Raw genomic sequence first — 22184 nt, forward strand, 5'->3', positions numbered from 1 at the left:
TAATAGTTATAAAGACATTTCCCAAAATGTCCTGCAAAGGCTAGTGTGTGAGACAGTGAGCCAGTGCCTACATTGCAGTACTTTTCTAGAGGGCCCAGATCCCTGGATTTTCACCCTATCTGGTCAATAAACCACAAATCCTCTACAGGTTTCTGACACTTGCTCTTCTGTACTGATTCCCAAACAGTGGGGTGATTTGTTCCTCCCTGAGTTCATGTTGCCTGGACCCACATCACACAATTCCAAACAAAGACTAATCCAAAAACACACTTTGTCACAAGAACCACTGCTGACAGCCTGTCATCTCCCAATAGGTCCAGTTGAATGTAGAAATGGAATAAGAATTTTATTAAAAGTTTTCAAAAGGCTTTGTTGCCAAATTAGATTATTTTCATCTCATATTTGTCTTCATAAAGAAGCAAAGTCCACAAGTTTATTTTTCTCCTAATACTGTTCTGATGGTAGTGGAAATAAAATGAAAGCTATTGGAATTGGTATCTAGCGATAATAATAAAAAAAAATTGGCTAAAGTAGAGAATCATGAAAGCAACACAAGCCCATGGTAAATGTTTTACTTGGCTTAAAACATATAAATGTACATTCATTTGCAATATTGTTAAGTAGAGTTAAGGTTTTTTTCCTTAGAGCATAGATTGATTGACTAGATTTTTGTTTATTTTTTATAGCATAAACCAATGCAGAATTTAACCTATAATTTAAATGTTTTCTTCTCTAGAGCAGAACATGATTTTTTTTTCTTTTTTAGAACATGATTTTAAAGACACTTGCAAAGAAATCTTCTAGGTTTTTAATTACTTCTCAGTCTTCTGCATTGGTTATCCCAGATATAAGATCTGTTTCTTTGGCTTTAATTACCCATTTCTTAGGAAAACAGAAAGAGAATAGTCTAGAGTGATAGAAAACCTTCCAAACATAAAAATCAACATTGCTTCAAGATAATTTTGTGATTCACAAACAGGCCAGAAACACAATGCAGCATCTAGAGGCAAACTCTACAGACCTCTAGGACCAGGCTCTAGAACCAGGAAGCAAGAAGTGGCTGGGTTTAACTCTGTGTTGTAACAAGGACCAGATTGGCTCACACAGGGCCTGGAGGCATATTAATGGCATTACACTGAGACAAGATACACTTACAAGTAGAGATTTTAAAAGTTTTGAGGGCTACCTCTTTTGGTACCTGGTATTGAGCTGCTGCTTGGAGCGAGGGATGGAAGAGAAAGGGAGGCATAGCAGGACCCAGGCCAAAGTACCTATTGACTCAGAAACTACAGTTGCGGTAACCTCAGGAAACAAAGGCTCAAGATTTCTTAGAAGACTTGTTTCTGAAGTACATACCCATGAGCTGCTGGAGAGACAACTGTAAAATCCACAGACTCAGGTTGGAACTCAGGGGAGAGAAACAGATAAAGGCACAAATAAAGAACAAAAATGGCAACAACAACATGAAACTTTTCAAGAAATTCCCAGTCAATGTGGACCTGAAAATTAAAATTCCAAAGCACAAGAGAAGGTCAGCTCCATGACAGATAATCACAAAGTCAACATACATGTTTTTTTTTTTTCTTGAATTCAAAATGATTGGACTTTCTCACCTCAAATAGTATCTTTCTCATTCCCTATACCCTCCACTTCTTGAACTTATATGAGGTGTATGTTGGAGCTTCTCAAACTTTCCCTGGCATTTTTTCCCTTTTCTTTCATATTTTCATCTATTTATACCGCTTTGTAGTCTATTGGGTCAATTCCTTAGTCAAATGTTCTAATTACTTCATTTTTTCTCTGGCTTTGCCCAAATTAGTATACAGCCATAATTTAATTTTAATGTTATTTTCATTTCCAAAATTAATAAGTGACATTTTAAAGTAATCTTCATAAGGTTTTGATCCATATTTGTCTGCTTTTGCTTCATAATTTCTGTACTTTATGGATATTTTTTCTTCTTTTAACATTTTGAGGATTTTCAGAGCCATTTAAATGTGTTTTCCCCCAAAGGATTGTTTTAATTATTTGCATTTATTGAGGAGGAAATCATACAGCCAGCTAGATTATTATTCAAGAGCGAGAAAGAAAGAAGGTATTACCAAAATACAAGAGCTGAGAGTTTATAATTGAAGCATTCTTGCTGACACATTACTAGAAGACGCGCTTCATCTAAATCAATCAGTCAATCAATCAATCAATCAAGGAAAGGAATGTGATGTTATAAGTACTCATGAACCAAAATAGTGGTAAATGATATTGGTAAGGCTATTAACTTCCTTAAATTATAAGGAAAAAAAATACAACTCTAAGCCTTAGAGGATTATTATTTCAGTAGCCAAAGCGTATTAATTCTTGTATTTGGGAAGAAAAAGATGCACTGAATAGCTTTAGACTTTGTTGAGACTATGTAAAGTAAATGTTATTGCTAACATTTAAGAGCAGACACTAAAATATTATGAAAACCCATTTTTTCTTAGCATTTTTGGGAAAGCTATATATATGTGAGATAGAGTTATCTAAATAAAATTCAATCCAACAGATGGCAAAAAATGGAAACAGAAAAATATGAAAAAGAATGTGAAAGAAGTAAATAAATGAAGTGGAATAAATAAGTCTATATCTAACTAGTAATTATAAGACACGTTAATGCACTAAACTTACATGTACAGATGAAGGCTACTGGATACTATATTGAAATAAAATTTAGACAAACACACCTTCTAAGCTACTGAGAAAGTAGTGTGGAAAAGTTGTAAATGAAAGAAATATAGTATGAAATTCTAACCAAGTGCCGCTGGTATAGTGATATTAATATGAGACAAAATAAAATTTAAGAGAGAAAAACATTATTAGTGTTGGAGAGAAATTTTACAAAATGATGGAAAGAAAAAACTAAGATATTGCAGTAGAGAACCTGCACACAATTCACATTTTTTTTTCTTGAAAAAATTGCAGAAAAGGAAAAGTATACTCATGGACCAGAATAAGTGTTTTTTTTCTCTAACAGAGTAGAGATTTTTTTTTTTCTCTAAACAGATTCATTCATTCACGTGTTCTTCAGTAAATATTTTTGAGTACCGGAATGTTACAAGTTCTGTGCTAGGGATTAAAGTAACAACAAAAAAAGAGGTAAGCATACAAGTTGATATACCTTATAATTAGCAGTATAAATTAGGAGGAATTTATTATAGGAATTGACCTGAATATATTTCAAAAATATTTTATTGAATTGAAGACCAAATTACTTACTGATATTTACAGCAAGAGGCCAACCGTAGCATTTTAGAAAGACTGTGGCTATAGTATATGCAGTAAAAGTCCAGAAATATACAATGTAATGAAATACAATGAATTCTTTCTTTTGGAAAGGATGGAGGGAGGTGGGACTGGGATTATAAAGGCTGTAGAAGAAAAGATCCAGAAGTTTCCATTTCATATGTTAATATTCTTTTTAATCAAAATATTTGAGGCAAACATGGTAAAATATGAAATTTTGTTTAGCTGAATGGTAGTTAGGGTCTTTGAAACCCTATGATTTTCTGTATTTAATGGGAAAAAACATTAAAACTCTTTATAAACTTCAGAAGTACTGTGTAATTATTCAGAACTTCAGAATTCAGTACTTCAGAATTATTGTACAATTTACTTTGCCAAAGGCCTTGACACTGTTTTGAAAGCACAGTGTTCACTAAACCTTAAAAAAAAATTCCATGGTAACCATTGCACCATGCAGCAAACGCTCCTTGAATCTGTTGTATCTGTAAGAAAGATAGAGATTTGGGATTATGGTGGGAGTATGGTAAAACAAGTGTATTGTAAGAAAATTAGCTTTCTCTTACTGTTAATTTTTTTGAAGTTTATTTGTTTATTTTGAGAGAGAGAAAGAGAGCGTGTGGGCACATGAGTGAGGGAGGAGCAGAGAGAGAGGAAGAGAAAATCCCAAGCGGCTCAGAGCCCAACGAGGGACTTGAACCTGCGAACCTTGAGATCATGACCTGAGCCAAAATCAAAGAGTCAGACACTTGATGGACTGAGCCACCCAGGCCCCTCTAAGAAATACTACTTGAGTGCCTATGTCTTGGGCACTTTTCTAGGTTTTGGAGAAATGATAGTAAGCAAAAATATCCTCATAGAACTTGCCGATAGTGATAGAGGTAAACAACATCAAATAATTACATGCAAAAGTGGTACAAACTGGGACATGTGGGTATGAACTTAGGAAAAAGGATTTATCATAGGGAGATCAGGGAAGATGATTTTTGAGCTAAGGCCTCAACACCAGTGACTGAGCCACCTCGGCAGTCCTCTCTTACTCTTAATTTTTTAATGTTTCCTATTTCCAGGCTCTAAAACTAGTGGATATAAAGCAAAATGGAGTCTTTGAAAAGCAAATAAATGTAGTATTTAAGTAAATATCTGAAAACATTGTTGTAGGTTGTAGCCAAACACACTTATCAAATGTTAAGAAGCGAGAAGATATCATCTCCGGTTTTTCAGTATATAGTTCTATCATAGTAACCACTGCTGGATAATTTATGGAGGCTGTAGACATAAGGTATGTGTATAAAAGGTGGAAAGGTGAAAAAGGAGATAATAAGTTTTCTTACTTTTGAAGGTATTTCTCGGGGTTTTCCTTCTGTTGTTTTTTTGGTTTTGTTTTTGTTTTTTTTTTTAATCCTGTCCCTGTTTCAATTTTTTTTCTCTAAACAGACTCATTCATTCATTCATGTATTCTTCAATAAATATTTTTGAGTACTAGTATGTCATAGGTTCTGGGCTAGGGATTAAGATAACCAAAAAAACAAACCCAAACTCTATTCAAGGTAATTTATTGCTTCTTCATGCCCAGAGACATATTGAAGTAGTTAATGTTTAATGTCCACGTAGAGATTTTAAATCACTGGGAAGGCTTCCTCTCAAGAATAAACAATCAGCTAACTGAACAAACAAAACCCTGTATCATGTTAAAATGTCATTGTCATACAATGCCCAGATCATTTGGTGGTAGGGACTGTGTGGAACCTTGCATTTCCTTAATACACTGTCTTTACAGCTCATTGCTTGTAATTACATACTCAAGGTCACTTTCTTTCCAGACACTGAGATCACTAGATCATGGCCTAGGTCTGCTTATCCATTTCTATAAACCTACCACCTTATATAATAATGCGTATTAGGCACACAGTAAACATTTGTGGAATAAATGAAGAATATAAATGTAGTGATGCATGTTTAATGTGTCTGTGTTACTCTGTTTCTTGCCTCTTCTGACAGTGCCAAGTAACTTGTCTTTAGAACAAGATTCAAGATGAATCATTAAGAAATAGCAAACTTGAAATTTAGTGTATCAGGAACGATGCTCATTTTTTTTATTCCTTCTTATGCTTTTGGGGCTAACAACATTTCAGGATAAATGATACTATTTTTAATTGCTTTTTAACATTAAGTAAAGGGAATATTAATATTTAAAAAATAGGTATGATGTAGTTGGTAACTAAATCTATGCAATTATTGTATATATTATTGTATATATTTATAAAATTATTGTATATATTTATAAAATATATAAATATACTCACAATTTATGTCTCGGTTAGCATGTGGCAAGAGCAGTTCTGTGATGAAAGACATCTAGATGTCCCAGCACCCCTTGGCCAGACTACAGCAATGGATGTTCTCCGACTGGTTTACTGTGCCATCTTCATTTCATGAAGATGTTGTTCTTGTTTTGTACCAACTGTGGGTTTTTTAAAATCACCTCTGTATCTGTTTTCTTTCTTTTTCTTTTTAGCTCAAACCTACCAGTTTATCAGCACATCCTGCTGGCTCTAGATTTAATTTTGAATATTTTAGCTTCCCCACAATTTTGGCTGCTAACACCCTGGTCAAAGCCATCATCATCCCTCCCAGGATGCAAACAGTAGCTTCCATTTGTGCTTCTTGTTTCCATTCTTGCTCTGATTGTCTGTTCTTTACCAAGAAGCCACGGGGAGCCTCCAACAATGTCACACAGGGCAGCCCCTTGCTCCAAGGTCTCTACTAGCTTCCTGTCTCCTTAGATGAGAATGAAAGAGCTCTCCATGTCCTACAGGTCCCTGCATCATCTGACCTTGGCCACCTCTTTGACTTTGTTGCAGACCTTTCTTGCCTCTGAGTCTTTGTTTTTTCCTATTCCTTCTGCCTGGAAATCGTTAACTGAAGACATGTAACAGTTTGTTCCCACCTTTATTTAAGTCCTATTTCAAGTGTCACAACTTCAGACAGGCTGTCCCTGACCTCTCTACAAAAATAGATCACTTTGTCATTCTTGATTCTTTTATTATGAGGTTGTACCATATCTTGTTATCTATCTGTCTGTCTGTCTATCTGCCTATCTACTTCCCTCCCTCCCTCCCCAACTACAATGTTAGCTATGGGTTTTATTTCAACCTCAGTGTAACTCCAGGGCATAGATAGTGTCTGGTACATGGATGGTACTCAGTAAAGACATTTTGAATACGTTTTTTTTTTTTTTCCTCCTTGAAGTCTTCCCTTATGGTTGTTGCCTTCATTTTCTTCCTTGTTTGTTCTAATATTAGTACCATTTTTAAAGCACATGTTTTATCTTCATGATTGTGGATTACATAGACAGAGGAGCATGCCTTCTGTTTCCCTGGTGCTTAGTATGTTTTTGCTCCTAGTGGTAATAATTGGGTTGTCACTGCCTGCTATTTATAGTAAAATAATAGGTAGAAAATAATAACTAGAAAGAACTCATTATTGCCTGGCATTTTAACCTGCTGTCATGTTATTGTGCAGTGTCCAGATTGTTTTAGAATTTTGCCAATGTTTCATGGTACTTTACTGTTGCCTATTGGCACAATAGTTCCTGTTAGGCAGATTCTTAGCTCATGAACCTGATATTTTCCCTTTTAACAGAATCTCCGCTAGTGTTTTGCTAATTACTAAGACATTTCCAAGTTTTACTTGTAATTTATTTGTCATTAGGAGAATTGTGAAAAGCTAAATCCTATCATAAAAGACTAGAAATGTTGTGTATAAAGGGGAAGTTTTATAAAAGGAGTGATTAAGACCTATGTCTCTGGAGCTAGACCTTCCAGATTTCATCTTACTCTGTCACATTGTGACTTTTTGTCAAATTGATTAAATTCTCTTTGTCTGAGTTTCCTCATCTGGAAATTGAAGATAACCATCCCTACCCCATGGATTATTGTAGAGATGAATGAGTTAATGTATTCCAAATACTTCTAACAGTCCCAGAAACATCACATTACTGAATAATTATCAGGTCTTATTATTATATAGTGGCACAGTTACTATTAAAGGCCCATATTTGTGAGAAAAGAATTTACTGGTATTTACACTTGACATACAATACATTATTGAAACTCATGCAACATATTTGAAGAAAAAAACAACTTTAATTATCCTAACTAAACTGTATTTGTCTAATACTGGTCAACTCTTTTGAAAATTATCCTTGAAAAAAAAAAAAAAAGAGGTTAGAGTGGGAGAGAGCCAAAGCATAAGAGACTGTTAAAAACTGAGAACAAACTGAGGGTTGATGGGGGGTAGGAGGGAGGGGAGGGTGGGTGATGGGTATTGAGGAGGGCACCTTTTGGGATGAGCACTGAGTGTTGTATGGAAACCAATTTGACAATAAATTTCATATATTGAAAAAAAATAATAATAAATCAACATTAAAAAAATAAAAGCTTAAGAAAAAGGAAAAAAAAAAAAGAAAATTATCCTTGAATGGAGAGATAGGTAACAAACAGTCAATAGTTCATTTGAAGTAGTAATCTCAGTTTTTTTCCATAAATGGGCGATGATCATTCACTTTGCTCTTGTAAGAAACGAAATTATAATGACATTTGAAAACCACAAAATATAACCTGCTTTGCAGAGACTTTGTATTTATTTTTCCATCCTATATTTTACATTTGTTTTAGAAGTTTATAAAACCTAACAAAGAGACTTTTTGTAAAATTTCAATGAGTTGGGAATTATTTTTGTTGGTCTTAGCCTATAAATTGACACATCTAATGGCCAGCAAATTAAAAAACATGCAACAGATCCAGGAAAAAATACCAACTGCAAAAAGAAAGGTGAAATGACAAGTAAATTTTCTAAAATTAGTTAAATGAAAAGCATAAATGTATTGGAGGTGAATTACATTAAACTAAACATTGCTTTAAATATCACTGTTTTTACATATCTATGATACCTCTCTAAAAGATTATTGGTGCCTATTTAAAAATTTGTTTTGGGGTGCCTGGATGGCTCTCTTGGTTAAGGGTGCCACTGTGGCTCAGGTCACGATCTCTTGGTTCGTGAGTTCAAGCCCCACATTGGGCTCTGTGCTGACAGCTCAGAGCCTGGAGCCTGCTTCGGATTCTGTGCCTCCCTCTCTCTCTCTGCCCCTCCCCTGCTCACACTCTGTCTGTCTCTTTCAAAAATAAATAAAACATTAAAAAATTTAAGACTTTGTTTCAGTCTTTTTGTATTTAACACTTATAAACAGTCAAGAATTTCTATGAGTGGTTCTTTAAAGGAGACACTTGGAAAACTTCAAGGTAACTTTTATTTTCCCTATTTTACTTTAAATGTATTTTTCCCTTTGAAATTTAGTGAACCCCTCCTACTGAATTTTGGAAGTCTTTCATTTTTTACCAAAGGCAACATGCTTGCTAAGAGTCAACTGAGAGCAATATTTGTGCAGGAATTTTAATTTAATAGTTACACCAGTTTATAATGGAAACATCAATGCAACACTAACAACAGTGGAAGTGTAGACATTGCTGATTATATTAATGCTGTAGACTTACTTTCTCCAAATGAAGATCATTCCATTTTCTATCTTTTTACTACTTGAAATAAAACATGTTTACATTTCTTCTCAAAGAAACATCATTCAACATACATCTGACTACAACTTTGAGTGTCATGAATGCGTGAAGGCTTGTTTTGTTCAGTCTCATTATCTGTATGGTGGAAACTGTACTATCAGTAAAGATGCTCTCATCAAGAAATCACTTCAAATAGTGTCACTACCTGACACTTTTATTAAAAACGCTAGTGATAGTTAATGTACTTATTGAAACTGTATTTACTACTCAGCTATACAAGCTTTATTAACATTTTTCTTTTTTAATGGATTATAAATAAATTATCTGAATAGTTTCCTTTTTAAAAATATTGCCCAATACTCAGCCTATTCAAGAATCTGAAGTACTGCATTGAGAAATCATTTAATCTGTATCAGTCATAATTCTTGGCCACTGAAAAAGGACATTAGCCACAAATCACACTACCTCATCTGCCTGTGTGCACCGTATCCCAAGACATCAGACTGTTTACTGTCTGGTCTGTCTGATTAAAAACTAGTGGAGACTGAGGAGCAGCATAGGTAAGCTTTGTCTCAAGCAGAAAATCCTCAATAAACCAGGTCAAAATCCAGATCACATATATCTAACTTCCTTTTGTAATTTGGGCAGAGGAGTGTAGAATTGATGTAAGAGATTTGATTCATGTCTGGGTTGCACTTACACTATTTATTGTTTGCTACTCTTTGACTACTTACACAGTAGAGGCAGCCCTGAAGACCAATGTTCCCATAGGCAGTTGACATATATTTGATGGCATTTGGGTTAAAACACAGCATAAATAAAACCAGCTTGTCTTGTACTATATTAAAACCATAGAGACGGAAAAAAAATCAATGTTTTTTTTTTTCTGTATAGAAAAGGATGAAACTCATGAAGAAAAGAACTAATATTATCCAATTTTGGGTAAAGGCAACAGAAGCACAAAAGCACATAGACTACTTTTATAGAGAAAGATGTAGGTAAATAGACATTTTTATATGTAGTGGAGATTAGACTGCCAATCCTGTAAACCGTCTCGTTACCTTGATTTCAGAGGACAACAGTTAGCTTACATCGTGGTAATGCTGACTTGATGAGTGCATGATACAGTAATGTAAGGAAACAAAGATCGATATTAAAATGACTACAGAGTCTCTGAGGAGTACACACAGATCAATATGGTGTAAGTCATAGACTACCCTCCTCTATAGAAGAGTCTTGTAAGAAAGTGAAGCCAATTCTTCTGAGAAGTTTTCCCACTCTCCCAATGAACTGTAAATTATCATAGCCAAACACAATATTAAACCATTCCTTTCTTGGAACTTAAAGGCCCTTGGAAGATTAACTATTGCCCCAAATAATGAAATGAATGAAGTTTTCTTTCAAATTATAGTTTCTTCCACATTATTTTACCAAAGTGGGCTTGAGTCAAGAGCTTTTTGTCTCAGGGCATATTGAGTGTGCTAATAACCAGATATACAGAGTTGGGCTGACCCAGAGCCATCTAGCTAGTTAGTCTCAGTCATACCCCTGATTGGTGTTTAGAGGTATAGGGCAAATTACTGTGTGATTCTTAGCTCATGTAAGTCCGAGATAGAATGGCTCACATGTAGAGTTTTCAGCAAGCAAAGTGAATTTCTAAATTACAGCTTCTCTCCTTAGATATAATCAGTAAATTGATTAGTAAATGGGCTCATAGAGGCGTTTGGCTTCCTGACTAGGGAGCCTTCCCACACCCCCCATTTGTTATGGCTATTCCATGCAATGATGAATATGGGCAGGTACCTCATAAACGGTCACATTACAGACAGACAACTTCTGAGTATGGAATGGAGGCATTTACATAAACAGAGGCTCATTCTCTGCTTCATGCTGTATTGCAGTTTTTCATGCCCATTAACTATCTACTCTGCCCGCACTTGAGCCCCTGTGCTAACATTAAAGTAAGTTCATCTTCAAGGGAAAAAATATATCTCAGGAGATTCATCTCACATAGAGTGTTTGAATAACATTAAGTGAACCAAGCAAAAATAAAATGCTAATGAAATTAGTGTAGTCAGATTTTAAAGTTGATGAGAATAAACAAATTCTTCTGATAAAGTATAACCATAACACTTAGTATGTTTTTCATTGCAGTATTTGGGAAAAAATACAATTGTGTATTGAAATAATTTGACTTTTTAAATATATTTAAGAATTTTTCTTTTTGCTGCTCTTTCTAAAGTAAAAAGTCTATTGGGAGAAAATTTGATTGTCCTATATAACTTAGTTATTAAGACTAACCTGACTCCTTTATTTTCATTGACTCTAGTATTTGAAAGACGACATAAAATACAGCATCTTTTTATTAGGCTCTATCCTAATAATATGAAGAGTTCACATAAATTTTAAAGGACTCCATGTGTTCCATACAAAACACTTAATTAGATATTCACAGCAATCATATGAAATAAAGTGCTTTTCTCTTTTTACAGGTGAGGAAACTGAAGTTCAGAGAGGTGATTTCCCCAAATTATATACAGTTGTACGGGGCAGAGTAAGTTCTAACTTGAAAATGATTGTTCTATAATTTTATTCAACAGCGTTTTTCTTTCTTTCTTTCTTTCTTTCTTTCTTTCTTTCTTTCTTTCTTTCAAACCATTTTTAGGCATTGTGCAAAGCAAAGAGATAGCAGAACAGAGTACGAGACAATATTTACCTTGGTGGCACTACAGCCAAGGATATGTGTTTGGAAAAGAGCATGTGCAAGTGAGAGGAAAGAGAGAGAAATGTACAAGCAGTAACAATATAATGTGATAAAAGCTAAATGTGATAATAAATTCAAAATGCATAGCATCGCAAGATTGGTAGCAAATATTACTTTGGGAATGTGTCAGGGAACCCTCAGAAGGGAGGTAATTTATAATATAAGTTGGGAAGGACAAGTGGATTAGGTATTAATCAAGTAGAAAGATCAAAGAAGGCATTTTTGGCATAAACAAAAGATGTGAAGTGAAAGGAACTAATAAGTATTCTTGAGCAGCTGAGTTGTTTGTGTGTGGTTCTATAGCCCTGGTGTAATGACCAAGTGAGTGAGACTATAAAGCTAAAAACCATCAAGAGCCTCAGAGGTTTTGCATGTCATGGTAAGGAGTTTGGAGTTTCTTTTTGGTCAATAGGGACCCACTGAAAGTGTTGAAATTCATTCAAAGCTTGAACTTCCTTCCCTAAAACTAAGTGCAGTAAGCACCAGTCTTGACGCAAACATTGTATTTTGAGCCAGAAAAGGACATTAACAAACAAGCAAACACCAGTGGGGGTGGAGAGAGAAAGTCACACAACTGGTCTGCTAAAGATTCCACCCCAGTGGGAGAAACAAATGACAACCCACAATCTTAGCATATGGTATGTAATCTGAAAAAGATTGATGCACATTTACAGGTGATGATTCAATAATGATAATGTTATTATTAGAAACATAATACATTTACGCACCTTCACCCTCCACATCTCTTATTTGAGAACTACTTGTATAGGAAATAACAATGAAGTATGACATTGAGGAGGAAAAAAAAGAAGTTTTGGCATTGTCATCACACAAACCCACAACCACAAGCCCGACAGAAATATTAAGGACAGCTGGAGGCATGACATGTTTTTAAATTTAGCCCATAAACTCTTGAAATTCTACCCTTAAGGTTTTCTCTGTAGGAACTCTTCTCTCTCCAAGCTCCTCCTGGTGACTGACATTACTTCTGGACCACACCTAAGAGGTTGTTAGGAGAAGAATATCTATGCAAAATAAGAAATATTAATAAAGCAGATGTCCTTACTTTGATTTCCATAAATAAGAAAGAAGTTCAAGGATAGCCCTGATGGGGATAACTTTAAGATGGCAGTTCTTAGTAGTCAATAGAAAAAAAATAATATCAGCATGATAAAGACACAGAATTTTATTTAAAAACTTGTACACACACACAACATATAGGTCACCAGTAGGTGGGACCCAAAGGGAAAAACACCTGAAGCAGTGGAGCTTTTTATGCTTTTGTGAAATCCCTGTCTTTTTAAAAAAGTTCAACTGTAATCATGCAGAGGAACTTCGTTCATGACAAGAGGGTAGAAGCAAACTAGAGAAGTTGACAATGTAGTTGATATATAGTTTCAAAAGCTGTATGCATTCAGATAAGGCTCAGAGTAAGGATACTTATAGAACTTCTAAGGAATTAAAAAAATATAGTAGATCAGTGTCCATTATTTTTAAGAACGTTAGGAAAAAGAGAAAGGCTCAGATTGCTATAAAGAGAAAATAGAATGCTTTTCTTGAAAAGGGGTGGGAAGTGTGTGGAGGGGGAGGATGACCGTGATAATTACACACTGTTCAGATTCTAATCAGCAGTGGGACACACTAGAAATAATTTTCAATTATCTATTTGAGTCGCCTAGAATGATGTAAGTTTCTAAGCATTAGACAACCGAGGTTAACATGTGGAGTTTTCCTGCATCCTCTTTAGAAGTCGCCTTGCACATTGCAACACAGCCTTACTGTTAGAAGGGTAAGTCTTCCCTGCCGTATTTAACTCCATTTAGGGAATGAAGCAACATAGATGGAATCTCTTTGAGATTTACTTAAGCATTTAGTGGTTTGGGACAGTGGTAGAGCACAGCAGTTCAGAGGTGAGACTCTGACTCAGACAGAGCTGGACTTGAATCCCTGTTTCCCCAGATGCTATCTGAATAACTCTGGGGGAACCTCTGTTATGTTGCAGTTATACACAGCCCCTAAAATGGGTATCTCATAGGGTTGTTGTTGAGGATAAATGAGAATCCAGGCACAGGAACTCTCCTAGAAAAATGTATATTTATGTACAGTGTTATGGATATTTTACAGTCTTTCAGAAAATTTTGATGGAGTTTTAATTAATCAGTTGCATTTTTTAATGTTTTTGTACAAATTGGTAATTACATTATCAAAGATATGGATAAATAGATGGCTTCCATTATGTTTCTGCCTTTTATTGGCTTATTTTTCCGCTTACCAGTTAAAAAAAGACAATTTTTTGGAGCAGCTTTAGGTTTACAGAAAAGGTTTTGTTAGTTTGTCAGCAGTGAATACTTGTTCTTTTGAATTAATTGAGTTGCAGTAAGAGTACAAATGAGTGTGTAACTCTTTATCCATTGAAATCTTGAGACTTGATAGGTAGTGACTTTATCATTTATACACATGTATATTTGTGCATCCAGGTTGAGTAACTCCTCACTTTAAAAAACTACATGTAAATAGGTCTTTTATATTTCTTCTTTACATTGCTAATTTAAAAGCAAGTTGTATTTGAACTAAATTTCAGATTTTCTAGTAGAAAATTTAATTATAAAATTAAATTTTCGCTGAACTATTAAGCAAACATTCTCATCTACTTTGTAGGTTTTGGACAAGACGTCCACACTGTAAAAACATGGCCACATAGAAAACTGCTTATTGACCTCTATCTTGGATGAATCTCTTTGTCTTTGCTGATTCTGACAAAGAGTTTTGAGTCTTGTTGGCTAAAAACTTATAAAACAGCAAAGTTCTCTCTAAGGGACTCTCTGGACATATTGTTATGATGTATGACAGTCTAGAAATACTACTCTACACTATACCGTGCTTTACTTTAGAGTCCTACCTTATCCCAGGTCATATCCTACCATTTCCATGCTTTATCATTGTGTATTAGTTTTCCATTATCTGTAGTATCATTACACAAGTATGAGATGAATTCATTAGCAGTCTGAATTAGACAGGGTAATTTTTTTTAACAAAATAAGATTTTGTTTATTTCCTTGTATATGTATTTTTCTTCAGTACTATGTAATTTGGTTTTGCAATTACTTAGCCAATGATTTATTGCCATTTAGGTCATTGAAACAGAGTGCAGATGTATTAGAGCATTCCATTCCATTGTTACAGGGGCCCAGTTCCTAACTGGAATAATGATGTAGTCACATCTTAATGACAGTTTAGTCAAAGTTGAATCCTACTCACGTATAATTGTGTTGATTAATAAACATGTCATATTGATTTTAAATACTTTGTATATTGGTCATGATCAAGGCTGTCGAAGCCTCACAAGAGCCTCTTACATTCCATGACTCCCAGTGTGACTCATCAGCTCAATGTTACCACTTCACAAAGCACATATTTATAGCCTTGGCATTACCCCATGTGCTAAATATCTGGGTGTTGGGAGCTGAAATTGCCACTAGGGTTACAAGATCATGTAATTCTGAAAGGAAATTCAAGATGAGATCTTTGGCTATTAGGAGAATAGATCATCAAAAAGAGAACAGGTTTTGAGAGATATAAATAGGAACAACTAAAGAGCTCAGAGTCATCATAAATCATAGAATAAATGTGAGAATACATGAGAAAAAATGTTTCTAGTTACAATTTAAACCAGCTTATAGGATACTGAGATGTATAAAGTCAGGGAACTTTTTTTTTTTCATCTGAGAAAGGATTTTAGTAGCCTTTGAAGTCTTAAGATATCACTTAAAGATTGATAGGAACATACAAAGTTCTCCTGGAGACTCCTGATCAATTCCATTTTGAGACAGTTGTTATGGTAGTGAGCCCTTGTATTATGGCCTCTTGTTTATTTTTATCCCAGAGAAACTCTGTCATGTATGTTTTAGGTCTAGTGACGTATAATAGGACAGGGCTTAGTTATTTCTGGTGCTTTGTTATTTGTGTTTGCTCCATTTTATCATTTTTACTTTCTCCCTGTGATTTATTGAATCCAATATAAGTAAAATAACAAAATAGTTACATATAAACTAAAAACATAGATATATATTTTTTGTATATCTAGTTAAATGAGTTTCTAAAGATATGATTTTGGCCTGTGTGTTAATTTGCATTATTGGAAGACACAGAGCTCAAGATGGGATTAGATATGCCAGAGATTTATTAGGTAAAATGCTTAGGAAAGATAAAGGGGGGTAGGAAGACAGAAACAGACCACAATGTGGATCTAACCCTTGTAACGGAAGGAATACTGGCTAGGAAAGTGCTAAGACTATTCTATGAAATTTGCAACCTGGGAGCGCCTGAGTTGCTCAGTCAGTTAAGCATCTGATTTGGGCTCAGGTCATGACCTCATCGTTTCGGAGTTTGAGCCCCTCATCAGGCTCTGCACTGACAATGGGGAGCCTGCCTTGGATTCTCTGTCTCCCTCTCTGTCTGCCCCTCCCCTACCTATTCTCTCTCTCTCTCTCTTTCTCAAAATAGGCAAATAAACTTTAAAAATTAAAAAAACAGAGACCCAGCAAAAAAAGAGACCTAGAGGCCAATATCCCTGATGAATATGGATGCAAAAATTCTCAACAAGATACTAGCAAATCGAATTTAACAGCATATAAAAAGAATTATTCACCATGATCAAGTGGGATTCATTCCTGGGCTGCAGGGCTGGCTCAATATTTGCAAATCAATCAGTGTGATACATCACATTAATAAAAGAAAAGATAAGAACCATATGATCCTGTCAATCTATGCAGAAAAAGCATTTGACAAAATTCAGCATCCTTTCTTAATAAAAACCCTCAAGAAAGTCGGGATAGAAGGAAAATACTTAAACATCATAAAAGCCATTTATGAAAAGCCCACAGCTAATATCATCCTCAATGGGGAAAAACTGAGAGCTTTCCCCCTGAGATCAGGAACACGACAGGGATGTCCACTCTCACCGCTGTTGTTTGACATAGTGTTGGAAGTTCTAGCATCAGCAATCAGACAACAAAAGGAAACCAAAGGCATCAAAATTGGCAAAGATGAAGTTAAGCTTTCACTTTTTGCAGATGACATGGTACTATACATAGAAAACCCGATAGACTCCACCAAAAGTCTGCTAGAACTGATACATGAATTCAGCAAAGTCGCAGGATACAAAATTAATGTACAGAAGTCAGTTGCATTTTTATACACTAATAATGAAGCAACAGAAAAACAAATAAAGAAACTGATCCCATTCACAATTGCATCAAGAATCATAAAATACCTAGGAATAAACCTAACCAAAGATGTACAAGATCTGTATGCTGAAAACTATAGAAAGCTTATGAAGGAAATTGAAGAAGACACAAAGAAATGGAAAAACATCTATGCTTATGGATTGGAAGAATAAATATTGTTGAAATGTCAGTACTACCCAAAGCAATCTACACATTCTATGCAATCCCAATCAAAATTGCACCAGCATTCTTCTCAAAGCTAGAACAATCCTAAAATTTGTATGGAACCACAAAAGACTCTGAATAGCCAAAGTAATATTGAAGAAGAAAACCAAAGCGGGAGGCATCACAATCCCAGACTTTAGCCTCTACTACAAAGCTGTAATCATCAAGATAGCATGGTATTGGCACAAAAACAGACACATAGACCAATGGAATAGAAGAGAGACTCCAGAATTGGACCCACAAAAGTATGGCTAACTAATCTTCAACAAAGCAGGAAAGAATATCCAATGGAAAAAAAGACAGTCTCTTTAACAAATGGTGCTGCGAGAACTGGACAGCAACATGCAGAAGAATGAAACTAGACCACTTTCTTACACCGTTCACAAAAATAAACTCAAAATGGATAAAGGACCTGAATGAGACAGGAAACCATCAAAACCCTAGAGGAGAAAGCAGGAAAAGACCTCTCTGACCTCAGCCGCAGCAATTTCTTACTTGACACATCTCCAAAAGTAAGGGAATTAAAAGCAAAAATTAACTATTGGGACCTCATCAAGGTAAAAACCTTCTGCACTGCAAAGGAAACAATCAACAAAACTAAAAGGCAACCGACGGAATGGGAAAAGATAGTTGCCAATGACATATCAGATAAACAGCTAGTATCCAAAATCTATAGAGAACTCACCAAACTCCACACACGAAAAACAATCCAGTGAAGAAATGGGAAGAAGGCATGAATAGACATTTTTCCAAAGAAGACATCCAGATGGCCAGCAGACACATGAAACGATGCTCAACATCACTTCTCATCAGGGAAATACAAACCAAAACCACACTGAGATACCATCTCACGCCGGTCAGAGTGGCTAAAATGAGCAAAACAGGAAACTATAGATGCTGGCGAGGATGTGGAGAAATTGGAACCCTCTTACACTGTTAGTGGGAATGCAAACTGGTGCAGCCACTCTGGAAAACAGTGTGCAGGTTCCTCAAAAAATTAAAAATAGATTTACCCTATGACCCAGCAATAGCACTGCTAGGAATTTACCCAAGGGATACAGGAGTGCTGATGCGTAGGGGCACATGTACCCCAATGTTTATAGTAGCACTTTCAACAATAGCCAAATTATGGAAAAAGCCTAAAAATCCATCAACTGATGAATGGATAAAGAATACGTGGTTTATATATACAATGGAATACTACTTGGAAATGAGAAAGAATGAAATCTGGCCTTTTTTAGCAATGTAGATGGAACTGGAGAGTGTTAAGGTAAGTGAAATAAGTCAGGCAGAGAAAGACAGATACCATATGTTTTCACTCATATGTGGATCCTGAGAAACTCAACAGAAGACCAGAGGGGAGGGGAAGGGGAGAAAATAGTTACAAATAGAGAGAGCAGGAGGCAAACCATAAGAGACTCTTAAATACAGAGAACAAACTGAGGGTGAATGAGGGGTGGGGGAGAGGGGAAAGTGGGTGATGGGCATTGAGGAGGGCACCTGTTGGGATGAGCACTGGGTGTTGTATGGAATTCAATTTGACAATAAATTACATATAAAAAATAAAAAAAAAATAATAAAAATTAAAAAAAAAAAAGAAAATTGCAACCAGGGTCATGGGCTTTCAACCCATGTGTCACAATAGAATAGTCTTATTTCAGGGCACCTGACCATCCTGCAAACATGGTGGTGGGTCCAGAGGACAGATAGCTGAGGCTGTCAGAAAGCCATGTCCCTGCAGCAGCAGGGTGGGCAGTGCATTTTCATAGCCATCACACCCTGGGACACAGTGGGATTTGGAGGGAAGAAGGTGGGATTTAGCTTTACATTCTAGCTGTGTCACTTAGCAGTTCCCTGACTTTGACAGTTTTTGATAACCATTCTGTAAAATGGGAAAATTAGTTTATACTCCATTTATTGTAATAGTTAAACATACGATAAAAGGAGGGAGGGGGAGAGAGAATTTTGCAGTTGCTAAGAGATGGACATAGATATAAATAAATTTAGGAACGGTAGGAGAACACAGTGGTTAAGAGCTAGACCACCCTAGGGGCGCCTGGGTGGCTCAGTCGGTTAGCATCCAACTTCAGCTCAGGTCACGTTCTCACAGTTTGTGGTTCGAGCCCTGCGTCGGGTTCTGTGATGACAGCTCAGAGCCTCGAGCTTGCTTCCGATTCTGTGGATTCTGTGTCTGCCTCTCTCTGGACCTTCCCCACTCACGCTCTGTCTCACTCTCTCTCTCTCAAAAATAAATAAATATTAAAAAAAAAAAAAAAGAGCTAGACCACCCCTGTTGGACTCCAGTCCACACTTCCTAAGTTCCTTGACCTTGTTTGTTTCCAAATCTCTGTGCTCAGTTTCCTTACCTGTTACTTGGAGATAAGAGGATTATGGTGAGGACTGAATGAATTAATTAATTTTATGTACATGAATGATGTAAAGTGACTAGAGCCATTTCTGTCACATAGCGCCATATATGTGAACTTTTAATGCTATTGTTACTTCAAATATATTTATTTAAATACCTATCTGGATTTTCTCGTTTTATGATTTTTGACTTATTTTTACTCTGAACTTTACATTGACTTCCTTTGCTCCTTTCCAGATTCTTTTTTTTTTTAATCTGTGAGGGTTTTCTTATAGATTTACCTGAGATTCACTTTAAAAGAGAAGGTTCCCTGAGCTAGTGGTCAATTGGAATAGAAGCATTTCTCAAAGGTTGTTCCCTGTGATCAGCCCTCTGTACTCTGGCTTCATCAGATGATCCAAGTATAGGTATAGAAGATCAACCCCTCTTGTTCTCTCAGCTTAGTTCTTCAGGAAATTAGCTTAGCTAGGGACTTGACAGGCAGGCCATGTGAAACTTTAACAGAGGACCACCAAGCTACTTAACTGGAGTGATTTCATGCTTCAGAACTCACATCCAAGCTGATTTCTCAAACATCCATTCCTCTTTCACCATAGTGTAAAAGCTTAGTGATCTTGAGCTGGTAAGTAGGGAATGGAATTTACATTGCATAAAATTTATAAAAAAATGTGATAAAACAACAATGGATTTGTTTTCATTTTTCAAAGAATGACGTGATAGGAGCTTTTTTAAAACAAAACAAAACAAAACAAAACAAAACAAAAACAATGTCAGTTGTCTCAGTGCTTTGTACCCATCTTGGGAAAGTTGGTTCTCATGTTTATCCTTGAAGAAATGATTAGTTTTAGAAGACAAGGTGTCAAGCCCTCAGAATCATGTGGAATGTAACATTCTGATCTGTAGGGTAATGACTTGAAGCCATATCTCATTCTCCTTTTTCACTCAGCTGCAGCATGAGTTTGGAATCTATAGGGCAGGACGGCACCCTGGAGTACAGCTTGCAGACTTCAGTGCCATTGAGCTCATAAATGGCTCAGCTGGCATCTCAGGCAGGGAGTATATGAACCAGGCTCAGATGCAGCTGATGATTTGATGTCCAGATGTGAGGAGAGAAGGGGGTTCAAAGCAACGGCAACAGCTGATTATAAAAGAGAACAATAGCAAGGGAGAGAAATTAAAGAGAAACACAGCGAGATGACAGGGCTAGTTGGAGGGGGAGTATCATTCATCTCTTGTGAAAGCCCCCACAGCAGAAAGATGGATTAATGCTGTCAGAGCTGTTATCCATTCCATCAGCTTTATTATATGGTAGAAAGCTACCTGTCACTTTCTTGGCTGCATGCAGTGGTACAATCCTGGCTCCTTTTCCCCAGTGCATCGCAAACATTTTCTTGGTTTCCTTTTTGAAGCAGCTTTAATATTTGTTTCAATCACAGGTAGATCCATCATATGCATTTAATTTAAAAAGTCATAACAAGCAGAATTTTTGTTCAACATAAAGAGCTCATAAAACAAATGCTACTATTTATCAACTTTAATGGATTTTGTAAAGGTCTTATAGGAATAAAGAATAAAAACCCAATGATGGTCTTACAATAAATACTCGATACTTTATTGCCTATTTATGGGGATAATCTTCTTGCCTTCCCACAATATATGGCTCTTCAAAAAGAGTTAAACTGTGGTCATGTGGTTTACTTGCCAGGAGATGGCAATAGTGGTCTGTTTCCATGTTTAGTCTTACAAAGGCTCATTCCACCAAAATTAAACTAGGTACCAAAATGATGGGGAATTCCAATTCTGTTTTCCAATGCAAAGTTATCCATTTAAAATTCTTGAATTATAAAGTTGTTTCTAATCATGTACAGCCAGATTTTTTACCAAAGGCGTTGTCATGACAGCTTTCTGAAGACCCCCAAATAATCATTTTGTTCTCCTAGAAGCAATAACATAATTTTGGGAAAAAAAATCTACGCATACAATCAGAAATTTAACAAAAGCCACAGGGAATGAATTAAAATGGGAATTTGATAAGATTATGATGATTTTTTTTTAATTTTTTTTAATGTTTTATTCATTTTTGAGACAGAGAGAGACAGAGCATGAACGGGGGAGGGGCAGAGAGAGAGGGAGACACAGAATTGGAAGCAGGCTCCAGGCTCTGAGCCATCAGCCCAGAGCCCGACGCGGGGCTCGAACTCACGGACCGCGAGATCGTGACCTGGCTGAAGTCAGACGCTTAACCGACTGCACCACCCAGGCGCCCCAAGATTATGATGATTAATGCTTAGACAAGAATCACTGAATCTTTAAGTAAGAAATCAGATCAATATCCCTTGAATTTATTGGATAAGCCTTTTAGCACTTTGATTGAGATCAGGCCAACTTTTCATTAGAGTTCATTGTGATGCTGTCACTGTTTTACCTGGGAAAGACTGAACCTATATAGTACTTTCCATCTGCGTTATATACATTTCCTTTTATTTGACATTGAGAGCTACAAAACCCAACATTTTCTTCTTTGTTTCAGCTCCTAGGAAGCTCAAGTATTATTGTCTTCAGCAAGAGTTTTATGAAATAGTTTTCTTTTTCATCCTTTTATTATTAACCTATCTTTACTCTGGACTAATGGTTCAATTTTATTATAGTGTACATGCATTTCAATCCATGTTGAATCTCTTTTGGAAATACATGTGCTTTACTTTCATGAATGCAACGAAGCTGTGATCACTCTAGATAATAATTATAAC

At 35.9% G+C, this 22184-nt stretch overlaps 1 long non-coding RNA gene across 2 annotated transcripts in view; it reads left to right on the plus strand.

Moving 5' to 3' along the window:
* LOC123611233 overlaps positions 1–22184 on the plus strand; it is a 261551-nt gene that overhangs the window by 225549 nt on the left and 13818 nt on the right. For both annotated transcript variants that reach the window (XR_006718497.1, XR_006718498.1), the window contains exon 3: positions 11345–11406. This is a non-coding gene — a long non-coding RNA (uncharacterized LOC123611233). The remainder of the gene's footprint in view (positions 1–11344; positions 11407–22184) is intronic.

The sequence above is a fragment of the Leopardus geoffroyi genome, chromosome C2 (genome assembly GCF_018350155.1).
Source record: "Leopardus geoffroyi isolate Oge1 chromosome C2, O.geoffroyi_Oge1_pat1.0, whole genome shotgun sequence".
Taxonomy (NCBI): domain Eukaryota; kingdom Metazoa; phylum Chordata; class Mammalia; order Carnivora; family Felidae; genus Leopardus; species Leopardus geoffroyi.